This window comes from Phoca vitulina, unplaced genomic scaffold, assembly GCF_004348235.1.
Source record: "Phoca vitulina isolate PV1807 unplaced genomic scaffold, GSC_HSeal_1.0 scaffold47, whole genome shotgun sequence".
NCBI lineage: Eukaryota > Metazoa > Chordata > Mammalia > Carnivora > Phocidae > Phoca > Phoca vitulina.
The window spans coordinates 10,505,420-10,522,422 of NW_022589750.1; the positions used below are offsets into that span (position 1 = coordinate 10,505,420).

The 17,003-nt window shown below is 47.3% G+C and overlaps 1 non-coding gene across 1 annotated transcript; it reads right to left on the reverse strand.

The window, feature by feature from the left end:
* Positions 1-7,853: 7,853 nt before the first annotated feature.
* Positions 7,854-7,925, reverse strand: TRNAW-CCA. Its single transcript has one exon. It is a non-coding gene; the product is annotated as a tRNA-Trp (tRNA).
* Between the last annotated feature and the right edge of the window lie 9,078 nt (positions 7,926-17,003).

Consider the following 17,003-nt stretch of genomic DNA (forward strand, 5'->3'; position numbering starts at 1 on the left):
AAAAATGGAATTTGAAGAGTTGTAAACTATTTCAGTGAGCAAAGTAAGGCCGTTAGATAGAATATAGATGCCTGTGATGCTTATAATATGTAATATAAACTCTTTTTTTTTTTTTACTATTTTATTTATTTATTTATTTTTTAATTTTATTTATTTATTTGACAGAGAGATAGAGAACACAAGTAGGCAGAGAGAGAGGGAGAAGCAGGCTCCCCGCAGAGCAGGGAGCCCGATGCGGGACTCGATCCCAGGACCCTGGGATCATGACCTGAGCCGAAGGCAGCCGCTCAACCGACTGAGCCACCCAGGCGCCCCTGTAATATAAACTCTTAAAAATAATATAAAACATTTAAAACAGATACAGCACCTGCTTGCTGTGCTATTCCTAGTTGTAAAGTAATGACGTCATCTGGGAAAATTACTTTTCATCCCTTTGCACAGATCCTGTCTGTGAGTCTGTCCTGAGGCTTCCTCTGGGTTGACTTTGATCCATGATTTCTTTTTTTTTTAAGATTTTATTTATTTATTTGACAGAGCAGAAGCAGGGGGGAGTGGCAGAGGGAGAGGGAGAAGCAGACCACCCCCACACACTGAGCAGGGAGCCCAACGTGGGGCTCGATCCGAGGACCCTGGGACCATGACCTGAGCTGAAGACAGACGCTTAACCGACTGAGCCACCCAGGTGCCCCTGCTAAGTGATTTCTGACCCAGCTCCCCCCTGGGCCAAGGACATTTCGTTATCATGACAGCACCTTGCAATGCACTCTGCCCCCTACTTCATTCACTCAGCCGGCCACCACCCGGACCCCCCAGTCCAGTGACCAGCGCGCTTATTTGGCTTTTCTATTCTCTGAATAATAGGTTTTGACAGCACACCCCAGGACGCAGGAAGACTTTCCCAGGGAATCTGTGACAAGGTCAGTTTTAAGGAACTGATTTTCCAGACTCAATTTCCTTGTTACAACCTCCCTGCCTGAGAAAAGCGCTGTGGGTTGAGTGTTCCTTTTGGTTGTCTTTGCCCTTTCTATGTTCAGTCTTTGTCACCAGAAAAGCCACCTTCTCCCTCGGGTGCATTGCCCCAGGGTGTAAAAACTTCGGAAGTGCCAAGTAAAGAGGCAATCTGACAATTTCAAGCTCTGTTATCAAAACTTGTAATACATTTGTGTTGTTTGTATGGGCGCTGTGCTAATATGAATCATAGTGATAATTTAATCCCAAAGAAAAATTGTTAACGCTTAGACCTCTAAGGTCTCAGGAAATAAGCATTTTAATTTTCAATTTATATTTGCGTTTTTGTGGAGAGAAGTATGACAGGGTGGTAAAATAAAAGACATCCAGCATCAAAGTATATATTGTCCTAAATTTGTGGAGGGAGGAACGGAAATACAAAGAGAAAAAGGAAACATGCAAAATTTCTAACCAGTACATAGGAGTTTGTTCTTGTCTATTTTAAATGCATCATAGTATCAAATCGTGGTGGTGTTTATACTTCATGGGCTATATTTAGAAAATGATGTAACTGCTGATTTTAACATGTTACTATTTATAACATGCTGGCTCTTGCAACGATTTTAAATTATAATAAAAGTGTTAGGTGCCAACTAGAAAATGTGCACAGGTTACATCGTTTTCCGGGAAGTCTTTTAGGGGTACTCAAACAGAAAAGCTCGAAAGTACTCACTGAGTCAGAGGAAAAAGATGTTCCAAGTTCACGGCCCAATTTTTCCTGGGTTTGCCACTTGCGCCCTCTGCTGGTGAGCTGCATCTCTAAGGCGGCCGCGCTGTCTTCCTGGTCTCTGCATTTCCAGCCATGGTCAAAATCCTGCAGGTGGGGGGCCCTGACCAGAGCCGGGGTGCCTGTGGTTGCCACTGTGGGTAAACCCGTTTGGATTAGCATGATCCCTTCACAGCCCACAGGGCACAGAATCACGCGGGCAGGTAGGCAGCAGAATGCTCTCCCGTCCAAGTGCTGAGCTCACGTGACCTTCCTTTCCTAGCTGATCTAACGAGGAGTTTCTGGCTTTGAAAATAGTAATAATGTTGGAATAATAACTCTCAACTCACAATCTACCTCTCATGACAGTAACCAGCCCAGGAAGGCTGTAAGTGGGACTTGTAGGAAGTCAGACTGCCATCTCTGGTAATAATCCAGGAAGCCAAACATGACCTCTAGAACAATCAGCCCCAAATGGCCAGGACTTGATTAACCACTAACAGCTTCCCTGAGTTTTGTCCCTGCCTCCGACTTAGGATCAGCCAGACAAAAGCAAAGCTGCACCTGTGACCAATCACATAGGACACCCCAGTTCTAGTTAGCCTGCTTCCAGCTTCCCCAGGCCGCTGTAAATCTCTCCCACTGCCCCCTGCCCGCCTCTGGGTCTCGGCCGAAACACAGGTGCTGGTGGCTGAGTCCCTCCTACAGCAAGCTCAGAGTAAATGGCCCTTGTTTTTCGCATTTGGTGGGTCTTCATTCATGTCCACACTTCTTCCTTTCCTCCTCCAGTTGGTCCTCCACATCAGCCAAACTCAGTTGGAAGCCAGAGGGTGAGGGTCACATGGATGGGGGCCACAGAGGAGTCACATGGGAAGGTCACATACTGGGTCAGATGCACAGGTGGGCTATGAATGGTGACATAATGAATGGGGCACCCATGAGAGAAGTCACATTAGGACAAGGTCAGAGACAGTGGGTCATGCAGGTGACATACAGAATTCACACATGCGGTCGTATTGGGCTTCCAAGTGAGCCCCTGTTTACTCCACCCATCCCCACACCAGCCACCGCCAGGGGCATCCCATCCCAGAGCTCTTAGATGTTGAGGTCAGAGATTTTGTTCTAGAAACCTGCTCTCTGCCTGACCTTTTAGCTGTCCCGGGTCCCTCAGTGTGCATGCCTGACTCCCTGCCCTTAAAAACTATCCATGTGCCAATGTTCCTTGGAAGGTCTGTCTGTATCCTCAAGGAGGACAACACTCACTGATGTTCATAACTTTTTTTCTTTGACTAGGTAATATATTCATAACATATTCATATATATTCATATATTCAAAAATCTAAACAACATATAAAATGAATGTGAAATGTTTCGTTCCTACGTTTGCCCCCTTTCACCTTATTCCTAACTGGTTGTTGGTTGATTTTATAAAAACGATTGGTTTCTTTTATTTTTTTTTAAGATTTTTTATATTTATTTGACAGAGAAAGACAAAGCAAGAGAAGGAACTCAAGCAGGAGGAGTGGGAGAGGGAGAAAAGCAGGCTCTCTGCTGAGCAGGGAGCCCGATCCGGGGCTCGATCCCAGGACCCTGAGATCATGACCTGAGCCAAAGGCAGACGCTTAACGACTGAGCCACCCAGGTGACCCAAAAACTATTGGTTTCTGTACATTAATTTTGTACCTCATTATCTTACTTACTTCTCTTTTTGTTTCTAGTAATTTTTCAGCTGACTCCTTTAGGTTTTTCAGTTAAGGGATAGTATCATCTGCAAATGGTGATCATTTTAGCTCCTTCTTTGCACTGTCCATAACTCCAATTTTCTTCTATTGTCTAAGTGTCTGGGTTCTGTCTTTGGTCTATGAAGTAATTTACAAGTATTTTTAAACATCCTAATTTTAGTATGCTTTTCCTTGTTGGTTTCTAAATTAGTGGTAAATGGGTCAGAGAAAGTGACCTGAATGATACCAATGCTTTGGAGTTTCTTGAGATTTCCTTCACGGTCTAGAAGGTGGTCGCGTTTATATAAAATGCTCTGTGTGAACTCAAGAACAGTGTTATCTATTTGTTGTATGCAGAGTTCTATCTACGTCCATTGGACCAACTTTATTAATTTATTATTATTATTTTTTTTATTTGAGAGAGAGAATGAGAGAGAGCATGAGAGGGGGGAGGGTCAGAGGGAGAAGCAGACTCCCCACTGAGCAGGGAGCCCGATGCGGCACTCGATCCCGGGACTCCAGGATCATGAACTGAGCCGAAGGCAGTCGCTTAACCAACTGAGCCACCCAGGCGCCCTATTTATTATTTAAACCTTGATGTCTTTAGCTGATTTTTTTGTCGGCATACTCAATCAATTATCTCTACTCTGGGGTTAGTGATTATCCTACATTTTAATATACTTAACGTGGTTTTTGGTTAATAAATATCTTTCCTTTCAAAAAATACTTTAACCACTTTAAGAGGCTGTACTCCCAGATCATGCTGACTCTGGCTTCCATGTTATTCTTGTCCAGTATTGTAGTTCTATTTTGCAAATCTACACATTTGTGTTATTTTTTTGTTTGTTTCTGTATGGTCAAGGTTTATTAGCTAACCCCCATGTTTACCATTTCCTTTACTCACCGGGTCCTTCTTGCCTCTCAGACCTTCCGTCTGGGATTGTTTTCCTTCTCCCTGAAATATACCCCTCAGAGAGTTCTTCAGGGAGAGCTGCTGGGCGTTCCATTTGTTTGAAAATATCTCTATTTTTTTTTTAAGATTTTATTTTATTTTATTTTTTAAGTCATCTCAACACCCGATGTGGGGCTCGAACTTAACAACCCCAAGGTCAAGAGTTGCATTCTCTACCAACTGAGCCAGCCAGGTACCTGAAAATATCTCTATTCTTTTTTTTTTATTTTTTTAAGATTTCACTTATTAATTTGAGTGAGAGGGAGAGGGAGCATGAGCAGGGGGAGGGGCAGAGGGAGAAGCAGACTCCCCACTGAGCGGGGAACAGACGTGAGTCTCCATCCTAGGGCCCCAGGATCATGACCTGAGCTGAAGGCAGACGCTCAACCGACTGAGCCACCCAGGCGCCCAAAATATATCTATTCTTGAAAGATAACTTCCCAAGTACATAATTCTAGGTTGGCAATTGTTTTCTTTCAATGCTTTGGAATTATAGATTTATTTATTTATTTATTCTGGGGCGGGAGGGGCAGAGGGAGAGAGACCCAAGCAGACCCCACGCTCAGTGCGAGCCGGACATGGGATGCAATCTCACCACCCTGAGATCACAACCTGTGCTGAAACCAAAAGTCCCATGCTTAACCGACTCTGCCGCCCAGGCATCCCAGTGCTTTAGAATTAATAGTGCACTTCTGGATTTCACTGTTGCTGCTCAGAATTCGGCTTCAGTCCAACTCTTATTTATTTTTTTTTTGTAGAGAATTGGCTTTTTAAAAAAATTTTTATCCCCTGGTTGTTTTAAAAATCTTTACTCCCAGGCGCCTGGGTGGCTCAGTTGGTTAAGCGACTGCCTTCGGCTCAGGTCATGATCCTGGAGTCCCTGGATCGAGTCCCGCATCGGGCTCCCTGCTCAGCAGGGAGTCTGCTTCGTCCTCTGACCCTCCTCCCTCTCATGCTCTCTGTCTCTCATTCTCTCTCTCTCAAATAAATAAATAAAATCTTTAAAAAAAAAAAAAATCTTTCCTCCCATATTGGGCAGTTTCCTTACGTTATATACAGGTATGGCTGTCTTTTTCCTTATCATACTTGGGAGACAGAGTGCTTCTTGTGAGTGAGAACTCATGTCTTCCATCAATTCTGAAAAGTTAGTAGCTACCATTTCTCCAAATACTACCTCTCCCCTACGGTCTGTCTCCCTCAGGGAACTCCATTTAGGCTAAGATTAGACATTTTCATTCTATCTACAGTATCGCTTCATTTCCCCCCATATTTTGTATCTCTTTGCCTCTTTATTTGCCTTCAGTGTAATATCTTTAATTCTACCTCTGTATTAGTTATCTGTTGCTACATGGGAAATTAACCCCAAACCTTAGCATCTTAACATTTATTATTTCACACAGTTTTTGAGGGTCAGAAATTCAGGTGTGTCTTAGCTGGTTGGTTCTGATCTGGGGTCTCATATGAAGTTGGAGTCAAAATATTGGCTGCGGCTGCAGTCATCCAGAAGCCTGACTGGGGAATCCTCATGAGGTTGTTGCCTGGAGGCTTCAATTCGTCATCAAGTGACCCTCTCTGCAGGATTTCAGAAATGCTCTTGCAACATGGTAGCTGGCTTTCCTGGAGCAAGTGATCTAGAGAGAGGCAGAAAACCACAGTTCTTTTATGACTAAGTGTCCAAAGTCACACACCATAACTTCTACTTTTTCTATTTGTTAGATGAAAGGCATTAAGTTCAACCCACACTCAAGGGAAAGAGAATTAGGCATCACCTTTTGGAGGGAATGCCAAGATTTACAAACATATTTTGAACCACCAAGATATTTTATTTCATTAATTATTTTTTTTCGGCTCTGTCTAATCTGTTGGATAATACACCCGTGTGTTTCTAATATCAAATATTAAATCTTTCATTTCTAGAATTTTCTTTCTAGTTATTTTAAAACATACCGAGTCGTTCCTATTGTCTCTTGTTCTGTTAATTTTTTAGTCCTCTCTTTTATTTTTAAAGGATTAAACATATCCATTGTGCCCTCTGTATTTGAGAATCCCCATATCCGAAGTCTGTGGATCTGATTTTGCTGGTTCTTACACAAAAGGTCTTCTCTCTTAATTGATTTTATTTTAAAATATGAGTGTATTTTGACTGGAACTTTAAAACTAGAAGGCCTGTTTTGAGGGTGTATTTCTTTTAGGGAGAATGTACCCCTACTCCCACCAGCATGCTGTGGGTCCTACTAACCTACTAACCTGGGAAATTATAAAAATACTTTCTTGAGGTGGAGGTTTTGGTAGAGTGAATTCTGACCTGAGACCCATGTTTCATATTAGATTCTATGTACCCTCTAACCAGATTTAATTAACGTTAACATTTTGGGGGTGCTTATTTATTTATTTAAAGATTTTATTTATTTATTTGACAGAGACACAGCGAGAGAGGGAACACAAGCAGGGGGAGTGGGAGAGGGAGAAGCAGGCTTCCCGCCGAGCAGGGAGCCGGATGCGGGGCTCGATCCCGCGACCCTGGGATCATGACCTGAGCGGAAGGCTTTTAACTACTGAGCCACCCAGGCGCCCCTGGTGGTGCTTATTTAAAAAAAAGAAAAAGAAAAAGTGAGACTCTGCCACCATCCCTTCTTCCTCATTACCCAGAGGTAACCACTATCCTAGAATTGGTGTGAAAAATCCTCATCCATATTTTAATATGGATTTATAGCAAGTATGTATCATTAACACATACAGTAGGTGTTGAAATTTTTATGCAACTTGCTTTTCTCCCTATACATCTCTCTACTGGTGGATAGGTAGCGCTTTTTTGGTTTTGTTTTTTTGTTTATAACTATTAGCAAACAATAGTGAGGTGAATATCCAGGCCTATGGCTATGGCTAAATCCACAGAGCTTTCTGCAAGTGGTGTAACAATCCAGATGAGAGGGAACATTTGGGGCGGAGGGGGAAAAAGAGACGGTCGGGGCGAGCAAGAAGACACCTGCAGAAGGCACTCAGTCCTTCTTGGGACGGAGGGGCCACTTCCTGGACGAGAGAACCCTCCCCCAGGGGCGAATTCAATCTTCCCGCAGGCGGTGTTCGAAGGGCCCAAGTGCGTTGGGGGAGGGGAGGAGGGAGGCGCGGGGAGGAGGATGGGCGCTGGTAACCCCAGGGGCCAGCGTTGAATGGGCAGGGGGTGCGCAGCGCAGGGCGGCCTCCAGCGCGCGGACGGGGGTCACTCTGCGCTGGCCGCGGCGCCTCCTATCGGTCGCCAGAAGCAACCTCTGCCTCTCGCAGTCGCATGCGGAAACCCTGCATTCGCGATGCGGGGACAAAAGAGCGGGGTTTTCTGCCTGCTGGGAGTAGAACAAGGGTCGCCTGAGGCCAGATTTCTCCCATTCGGGCTTCTGCAGCGCTCCTCCCAACCCCTGTACTTGGGGGGTGCGGGGTGGGGAGGGAAAAAAAAGAAAAAAGGTAACCCTGACCCCGACGTGACTTGAACACGCAACCTTCTGATCTGGAGTCAGACGCGCTACCATTGCGCCACGAGGTCACAGCGAGCGGACGACTCTGCGTCGCTAAAGACCTCGGCGCGGCGGCACCGTCCCGCGGCTCTGAACACCTAGGCCGAGAGGCGCCCGATCCCCCCCCCCCCCCCCCCCCCCCCCCCCCCCCCCCCCCCCCCCCCCCCGCGCACACTGAAGGGGAGGAGCGCGAGCCGCCCAGCTCCTCGGCTTCCGGGAAACCCGCGCGCCGGGGCCGCAGAGCCCGAGCGCCGCGCCGCCGCCCCGCCCGCCCCGGCGGAGCCTCGGTGACCCGGGGAAGCGGGCGGCGGCGGCCGGCAGCGGGGCCCGCCTTCCGTGGGGGCCGACTCGCCCGGCCCTCCGCCCGTCGCCGCGGGTCCGAGGACACTGCGCGGGGTGGCGGCGACCCCCCCCCCCCGCCCCACCAAGCCGGCACACGGTGGCCTTGACCCCCAGGCTGGGAACACGCCACGGTTTTATTCTTTGCAAAGTGTGAAAGGAAACATTTTCTTTGACGAGGGTCACACCAATATCGGGAGGACATTTCGAGTCCTTGGAATCCCCAAGAGGTCGCCGGAGGTCGCCTGCTCTTATGATCGTACGCGGTATTTCTTTTTGCAGAGTTTTACTGGCTGGGTATAATCCCAAATAGAGGCTTGATCTTTGAATTGAGGGATAGCACCCATAGGGGAAATAGCCCTACACTTTCACGAAGTGTAAAATATATGTGTGTCCGGCACCCAGATCAAGAAAGAGAACATTAGCACCCCCCCCCTCTGGTCACTTACAAATTCATTTTCGAGATGGGATTATACTGTACATAACCTTTTGTCAGTGTCCTCGCTTGTCATTATATTGCGCACATATTTTAGTTAATATTTTTTCCTAGCATGATTTTAAGCGGCTCATTGTCCACCTCATGGGAGTCTTAAGTCCCTGCTTTTGGAGAGCACTTTTTCCTTTTTTTTATTAAATAAGAAAGATAAAATTATTAAATAAGTGAGTAAATAAGCTCTTGAATTTAAAAAAAAAAAAAGGCCATTAATAATAGAGAGCACTATCCTGGTCTAAGAACATCAGGCATCAATTAATTGAATAAGTACAACCCCCACGAGGGCCTGATGTTCTGAGAAGGAACGATCCGGAATGGGCCTCACTCTTTTTTTTTTTTTTTTAATATTTACTTATTTGACAGACAGAGAGACAGAGAGGGAACACAAGCAGGAAGAGCGCGAGAGGGAGAAGCAGGCTTCCCGCTGAGGAGGGAGCCCTATGCGGGGCTCGATCCCAGGACTCTGGGATCATGACCTGGGGACCCTGGGATCATGACCTGAGCCAAAGGCAGACAAAGGCAGACGCTTAACGACTGAGCCACCCAGGCGCCCTGGGCCTCACTCTTTGTAGGAGGGAAAGAGGAACTGTGTCTGGGGCTCTCAGTAAAGCCAGTGGGGGGTGGGGTGGGGGGGTGGTGAAGGGCTCTCTCACTATCCTGGTTACTCGGGGACAGCTAAGGCCACCAGAGCTTCTATGAATCTTGGATAGGAATCTTGGCAATTTTTGTGTTTGTGGCCAGGTGTGAAAATAGCAGGCATTTGGGATTAACTGTGAGTCCTGCGGCAGCTGCCCCAAGGCTGTCAGAGAAGCAGAGACCAGAAGGTTCTATCACTGTCCTCAGGGGGGAAGAGTCAGCTAGCCCAAGATTACTGATTCCATCTACGGGTATCCTTATCGCTTTTGATGGCCCAGAGGTGAATTGGACCCTGATTAGGGGAAGGTGTGGGGAGCAAGGGAGTGACAAATGCTTCTCAGAGATCTAAGAAGTGACTGAAATGCTAGAGCTCTGAGGTTTGGATTCTCGGTCAGGCTGATCACAAACTTCCTTCCCTGCTCCCCCATGAGGTCCTCCAGCATTGGCCACATAGCTAAGTCACTGTGAGGAAAAGCCAGTGCCTTTCCCACAGAGGTCATGAGTCCAGAGTCTACTGGAAGGGATGCTTCACATCCAAGGAAACACTAGAGACACTCTTGAAATCCCTGCTCAGATTTTTGGATATACTTGTCATGTCCCGGCCCTTCTGCCCAGATGTGGAACCAAAAGCCAGTTTTTATTCTAAACTACAGTGTGGTAATGTCATCAGGTGAAGGGATTAAAGAGATTTGTGCAGATAGGGTTACAGGATCCTTTTAGAGACTTGGGCACCTGGGTGGCTCAGTCAGTTAAGCATCTGCCTTCAGCTCAGGTCATGATCCCAGGGTCCTGGGATCGAGTCCCACAGCGGGCTCCTTGCTCCTTGGGGAGTCTGATTCTCCCCCTAGCTCGTGCTCTCTCTCTCTCTCAAATAAATAAAATCTTTAAGAAAAATAAATAAAAGTAAGACTCATGCTTGCCAGGGCCAATCAAAGTGAAGGGGATGAGGCAGTCATGCCCATGGGCAGAGTTGAAGCCTCTTATTTATAATTTTGACACTTTGTTCATCTTGGATTTGGCATTAATTTTTTAAAAATATTGTATTATTTATCTTAACTGCTGAGTTTTTTGGCGCCACCCACACTCCTTGCATTTGGCACCCAGGAGAGTGTCTCACTGGCCTCGCCCTCATCCCAGCCTGTGGCTCACTGAAATTCTGGGACTGCCCAGAAATCACAAAGGACGGCTTCTTTATTTTAGAACTAAACTCTATTAAAAACAAAAACAGAAAAGAAAAACAAAACAAAACAAAAAAACCCTGTAAAATACAGAAAATTTCAAAATTACGTGTAACAGTTAATGTCCAATTAAATACCAAAAAAAAAAAGGTAATCACCAACACTGGCGAGGGTGTGGGGAAAACGAAGATCTATGAGAATTCATGCAAGACTGGAAAAGAATGTCGATCAGTACGAGCTGTGTGGATTGTGATGTGACAACTGTTTTAAAATTGTCCAGGCATTTCCTCTTGTAGAGATGTACCAAAGAAACAGTTAAGGACAAATGCAAAGATGTACCTTCATGATTGTTCTCATCAATATTGTGTTTATAATAATGAAGCACTGGGAGCCATCTTGATGGTTCTGTGGTCCAAGTTCAGTCTGGATTTCCAAGGGAGCGAGGCAGGGAAGGTGGCCTTGTTGAGTGCATGCGTGTATGAGTGACTATACATTTATTCAAGGAATATGGTAGGGAGAAGTCCAGAAGTAACTGCGATGGAGAAGGAAGGCTGCAGACATTACGCTGAGGGCTGCCCACCCCCGCCACACACCCCCCCACCCGGAGAAAAATATGTTAACTTTGGCTTTTCAGTCTCTGCTTAGTTTAGCACCATCTCAGACCCAGGCGATTGCTCTCTTAGAAAAAGTTTTTACTTGGCTTCTGTTTCCTAAGGGGCTGAAAATGTTCCAACTCTCCAAAGCCCATCAAAGATGTCCTAGATCTTTCTGATAGACACATTCCTTTTCCAGCACATTCCAACAGGGGCTTGACGACGGAGGCCCGAGAAGGGTGGTGCTCTGTGGAGTGCATTTTCTCTCTATCATGCAGCTCTGGGGAAACAGCCTCATGGCAGGCCGGCTTCTTGGGAAGCATAGGTGGAGACTCTGAGGAGAGCCAAGAATGTATTTTGGGAGGAACAGTGGTGAAAGGAGGAATCGTGTCTTTGGGGGGGAAGCTGAACTGGAGGGGGGGTGGGGGGAGCTGTCGGGGCGTGACGCAAGCTCTGCCACCCCGTGGAGAGAGCTTGGGACAAAGACAGCCTGTGGGACAGCAAGCTGCGGTGGCCAAAGGCTCACAGTGGGAGGCTGTCTGCTTCCTTCTCCCCTCTTTGGAAGGACAAACACCCTTGGCACTGATGAAGCATTTAGAATTTCATCAGAAATACTCCCTGGGAACCAGTGTGGCACAATCCAGAGCCCTAGGCCAAGGACAGGTCTCCAAACTGTAGCCTCCTGATGACCTGACGTTAAAGGAGGCCCCTCATAAACCAGTGAGGGGGAGATGGAAGTTGAGTCTGGACGCTGCAGAGGCAAAAAAAAAAAAGACTGCAGATTTGGGGAGTTTGTGAACCTTAGGCATTTTGATTTTCATGATCATTTGCTTTGATGCTAGGTTTTCATTCTTTGTGCCTCAAAACCTTGATTAGGAAAGAAACCCTCCCTTAAAATGGGAAAATCCAAAGGGATTACAAGTGGAAACAGTTGCTGCTTCTTCCCTCTCTGCCCCTCCCCCTTTTAAATCATCTTCGACCTATTAGGCTTTAGTTTTGCTGAGGAGGTGGTTCTGTTGACACCGGGGAGATTTGGCTGACAAGTCAGGACTTGAATTTTTTTTTTTTAAGCTCTATGCCCAACGTGGGGCTTGAACTCACTACCCTGAGATCAAGGGTTGCGTGCTCTGTGGATTGAGCCAGCCGGGCGTCCCTGGGCTTGAATATCTTTCAATGGTTGAATTAGGTTGCCACGTTTGTTCTTGACCAGAGGAGATTGGGGCAGCATGGATATCCTTTACATTGGAGAAATGGAATTCCAGAAGCAGAAAGTTTTAGGTCTGTTGGGGTATCAGCTGTGGGTGCAGCTAGCAAGAGCCAAGGGGTCCTGTCTAGCTAGTCTCTACGTGACAATAAATGTGACTTTCTCAGTTTGTCTTTGCCTCGCATGACAATGTTCGCTGAACTGGTCTCTGGAGATTTTTTCAGCCTAGTTTTCCTAAACCCAAAGGCCATGCTTACTAATGCTCACCAAATGCACTCGAAGGCAACTGCGGCTTAGTGAGTAGGGGCTACGTGTCATGTAGAAGAATATTGGGGTTCGCAACTGATGGCCAATAAAGAATTCTTGAGACGTCTTTGATGCAGAAAGGTGGTTTTATTAAAGCACGGGGACAGGACCATGGGCAGAAAGAGCCGCACTGGGGTCACGAGAAGTGGCCCATGATGTACTTTCAAGTTGGGAGGGGATTAGGGATAGCGTAAGTCTCTAAGGAATTTTGGAAGCAAGATTTTCAGGACCTTGAGGGGGCTAGCTGTTAGGAAAAGGTCATTTATTACTGCTTAGTAAATCCTCAGTCATGAGACTCTTCAGATGTGTATCAGTGGGTCATATGCTTGGGGGATGATTGCTAACATGTATCTTGGGGGTGGCAGGTAGAGATAAAGCAAATTTCCAGAAGAATTTCTATATGTTAAAGAAGACTTACAGGACCCTGGGGGGTCGGGCTAAGATAGCCCTTAGCAAAGTGTCAATATCGAGGCAGCTGAGCTCCCAGAGGAATGCCACTCTGCCTGTTTAAGGACTTGTCAGTGCGCTGTTAAGTAAAGGAAATTTAATTTTTTCTTCTGCCTGTTTCCTACATCATATGTGGAGATTGGCCTCAATGGCAGACAGGGCCTTGGAATTCCAGCAAAGGCAAGACGAAGAAGATGCTGCTGTCTTTTTGTCCATCAACAGATGAATGGATAAAGAAGATGTGGTATATACACATAATGGAATATTATGCAGCCATCAAAAAAAGAAATCTTGCCATTTGCAACGACGTGGATGGAACTAGAGGGTATTATGCTAAGTGAAATAAGTCAATCAGAGAAAGACATGTATCATATGACCTCACTGATATGAGGAATTCTTAATCTCAGGAAACGAACTGAGGGTTGCTGGAGTGGTGGGGGGTGGGAGGGATGGGGTGGCTGGGTGATGGGCACTGGGGAGGGTATGTGCTATGGTGAGCGCTGTGAATTGTGTAAGACTGATGAATCACAGACCTGTACCTCTGAAACAAATAATACATTATATGTTAAAAAAAAAAAAAAAAAAAAGAAGAAGAAGATAGTAGGAAGGGAAAAATGAAGGGGGGAAATCGGAGGGGGAGACGAACCAGGAGAGACTATGGACTCTGAGAAACAAAGTGAGGGTTCTAGAGGGGAGGGGCTGGGGGATGGGTTAGCCTGGTGATGGGCACGTATTGAATGGAGCACTGGGTGTTATAGGCAAACAATGAATCATGGAACACACACACACACACAAAAAAGAATCATGGAACACTACATCAAAAACTGATGATGTCATGTAATGTAATGATGATGTAACATAACATAACAAAATAAGAAAAGATGCTGTCTTTTTTGGACTAAAACAGCTGTCTTCCAATATGGGGTAGAGTTTCTAACTGTAAAGGGGGGAATCTTGTACCAGAATTTAATTATGGGATTAAAATGTCTTCAGCAGCATAGACGTAGACAAGGGTTACTGCGAGTGAGAAGATCCACTCTGCCAAGGAGGAGGCAACAAGTATACCAGGGGGGCTGGGTGTCAGGACAGAGGTTCCAGTCCTGTCCTCGCCACCTACCAGCTCTGTGACGTTGCACAGCTCACCCAACGTTTCTCTGCCATAGATTCCTCAATTTGAGGGCGCCTGGGTGGCTCAGTCGGTTAAGCGACTGCCTTCGGCTCAGGTCATGATCCTGGAGTCCCTGGATCGAGTCCCACATCGGGCTCCCTGCTCGGCGGGGAGTCTGCTTCTCCCTCTGACCCTCCTCCCTCTCCTGCTCTCTGTCTCTCATTCTCTCTCTCGCAAATAAATAAAATCTTTAAAAAAAAAAAAAAGATTCCTCAATTTGAAACTGAGTGCAGTATAACTTATCTCAAAGGGTCATTGTAAGGATTAAACAAAGTAATGTTCTACAAATGGATTCCAGGGGCGCCTGGGTGGCTCAGTGGGTTAAGCATCTGCCTTTGGCTCAGGTCATGATCTCAGGGTCCTGGGATCAAGCCCCGCATCGGGCTCCCTGCTCAGTGGGGAGCCTGCATGTCCCTCTCCCTCTGCCCTCCCAGGCCTCCCCCTCCTTGTGTGCTCTGTCTTCTAAATAAATAATAAAATCTTCTTAAATAAATAAAATGGATTCCAGAGAGAACAGCCTTGTTTCCTGGTATTTAGCGTGTAGCGTGACTACTAGGTTTCCATGGCCTTGTCAGAATTGAAGCTCTGGGCAGGTACAGAGCTGACCAGGGCCGCAGGAGATGTGATTTACCCTAATTCCGGGCTGTCTGTAAATGTGAATAGTAACTGAGTTTGCTGTGAATACTTATAGGGGAGTCCTATCAGCCAGAAGGTTGCTATGGTGCTGGCCGGCCCCTTTTCCCACTTTACATTCTCAGATTTTCTCTACCACATATTGTTTTCCTCCGATTCTTCTGTAATGGACTCCAACCAAATCACTTTAATTACAGGCCCGGGATACCCAGAGTGTAAACTTCCCGCCAGTTATCGGATGGATATGTAAATTGAGGAATCATCACAAAATGTTTCATAAACCTACTCTGAGTGGCCTGGGAACTCCCATCTTTGTCATTTTATCAGTTACTTTTTCTGAGGACCTACTCTGTCCCTGGTGCCATAGTAGGTATTTGATATTTTACTTCATTTGATCTTTGCAACCAGTCGGCTCTTGAATTCTTCCATTGTACAACTTGACCTTCTTTGATGGTATTTGTTTTTTCCTGTTCTTTCATATCTATGATAACTTCCTCTGAAGAGCCTTTTACTGCCCCTCCCCAAGAGATTTTCTGCTTTGAGCTTCCATTTGTATTTTGACAGTATTATAAAGCGTCTTGAATTTTTATGGAGATGTTTTTTTTGACCGTTTAATCCGTGGTTCGGTCAATTGACATCTCTTGTTGAAGGGAAATGTTCCTAAGAATAAAATAGTAATAGAGACTCGCAAAACATTTCAAGAAATTCTGGGCCAGGACTTAGGCCCCTCATCTCCCTCAGGATAACCAATCCAGGGGTTCCTTAAGAGAAAGAACTCTACCCGTCCACACGTCTGGCATCTGGCGGGATTCTTCTTAGCCCTGTTTTGAGGTTCTGATGTTTCTCAGCCAGCATGAAATCAAAAAGGCAGCCTGTCTGCATCTGTCAAAACTTTTAGACACTCTTAAGATCTAGTTCTTCATTCCCTATTTTGATTTTCCTCTACAGGGCATGACCCTTATTTTAGTTCCTACACTGTCAACTCAGTTTCTTTGATCGATGTTTCCAAAGGTTGAAATGGGTTGCAGACTAAATTTGTTCTAGAGGCTCTCTAGAGTTGTCCAGCTGGCCAGTGGCCTCCACTGAGGCCTTTGGTGCCTTTGCCCGTTGGTGTCTTCGCTGAGCATCTATCCTTCCCCTGGCAGTTCTGCTCCCTGCGGCCGTGCTCTCTAGCCCGCTGGCCATGGCCACGAGGGAGGGAAGCCGCAGGTGCACTAGCGAGGCTGGGAGCTTGGAGCGGAGGCATCGGTGGGTCTGGGAGACTCGAGTGCTGTACGCAGCAGCCCCAGCCCTGGGTCCGGATGGGCGATGGCCGAAACCCGGGGACTGAGGTTGGGTCTGAGCCCCCGGAGGCGGGACAGACGAGCGCTGCCTGCTCAGCAGGGCGCGCGCGGAGGGCCCGGGGAGGGAGGGAGGGAGGGCCTGGCGGAAGGAGCCGAGACCCCGAGACCCCCCCCCCCCCACACCTCCTGGGGGTCGCTCAGCTCGACGCCTGGACTTTTATCCCGCCGCCGAGCCAATCGCGGCTGAGGTTGCCCTGACGTCACAGTGGCGTCTGTGACGTCGAGCGGCCGCCTCGTCACGTGACTCCACCCCCGGAAGCCCCACACGAAATTCCTCCGCCTGACTCCCGGTCGGGACACAGCCTCCCCGTCTTTCCCCTTTCAGCTGCCGCCTCCCTCTCACCCTGTCCCTCCCGTCCTTCATCCGTTCAGAATCCGATGTCGGTCACCGGCCGGTCGTTAGGCCACCGCAGGGAGGAAAGCTCCTCGAGCCCGGTTTACCGGCGCCCAGCTGCCTGCCACGGGCCTGCTGCTTCCACGAGGCCCAGGGCGCAGGTTGAACAGGAGCCCGGGCGCTGACCCGAATCCGCGAGTCCCGGTGCGGAGTGGGGGACCTCCGCGACAGCCTCGCGGGGCTCTGACCACGCCCCTTCCCAGGCCCCGCCCAGAGCTTGCTGGGAGGTTTCCATGGAGACAGTACACAAACCTCAGCGCGGAGATGGTCCCCACAGCCCTGCTCCCCCAGCCCTCGCTCCTGCAAATAAGGTGATCAGCAATGAACTGAAACACGGAGAAATGGGGGCCCAAGTGGGGCCAGGCCCTGGGAG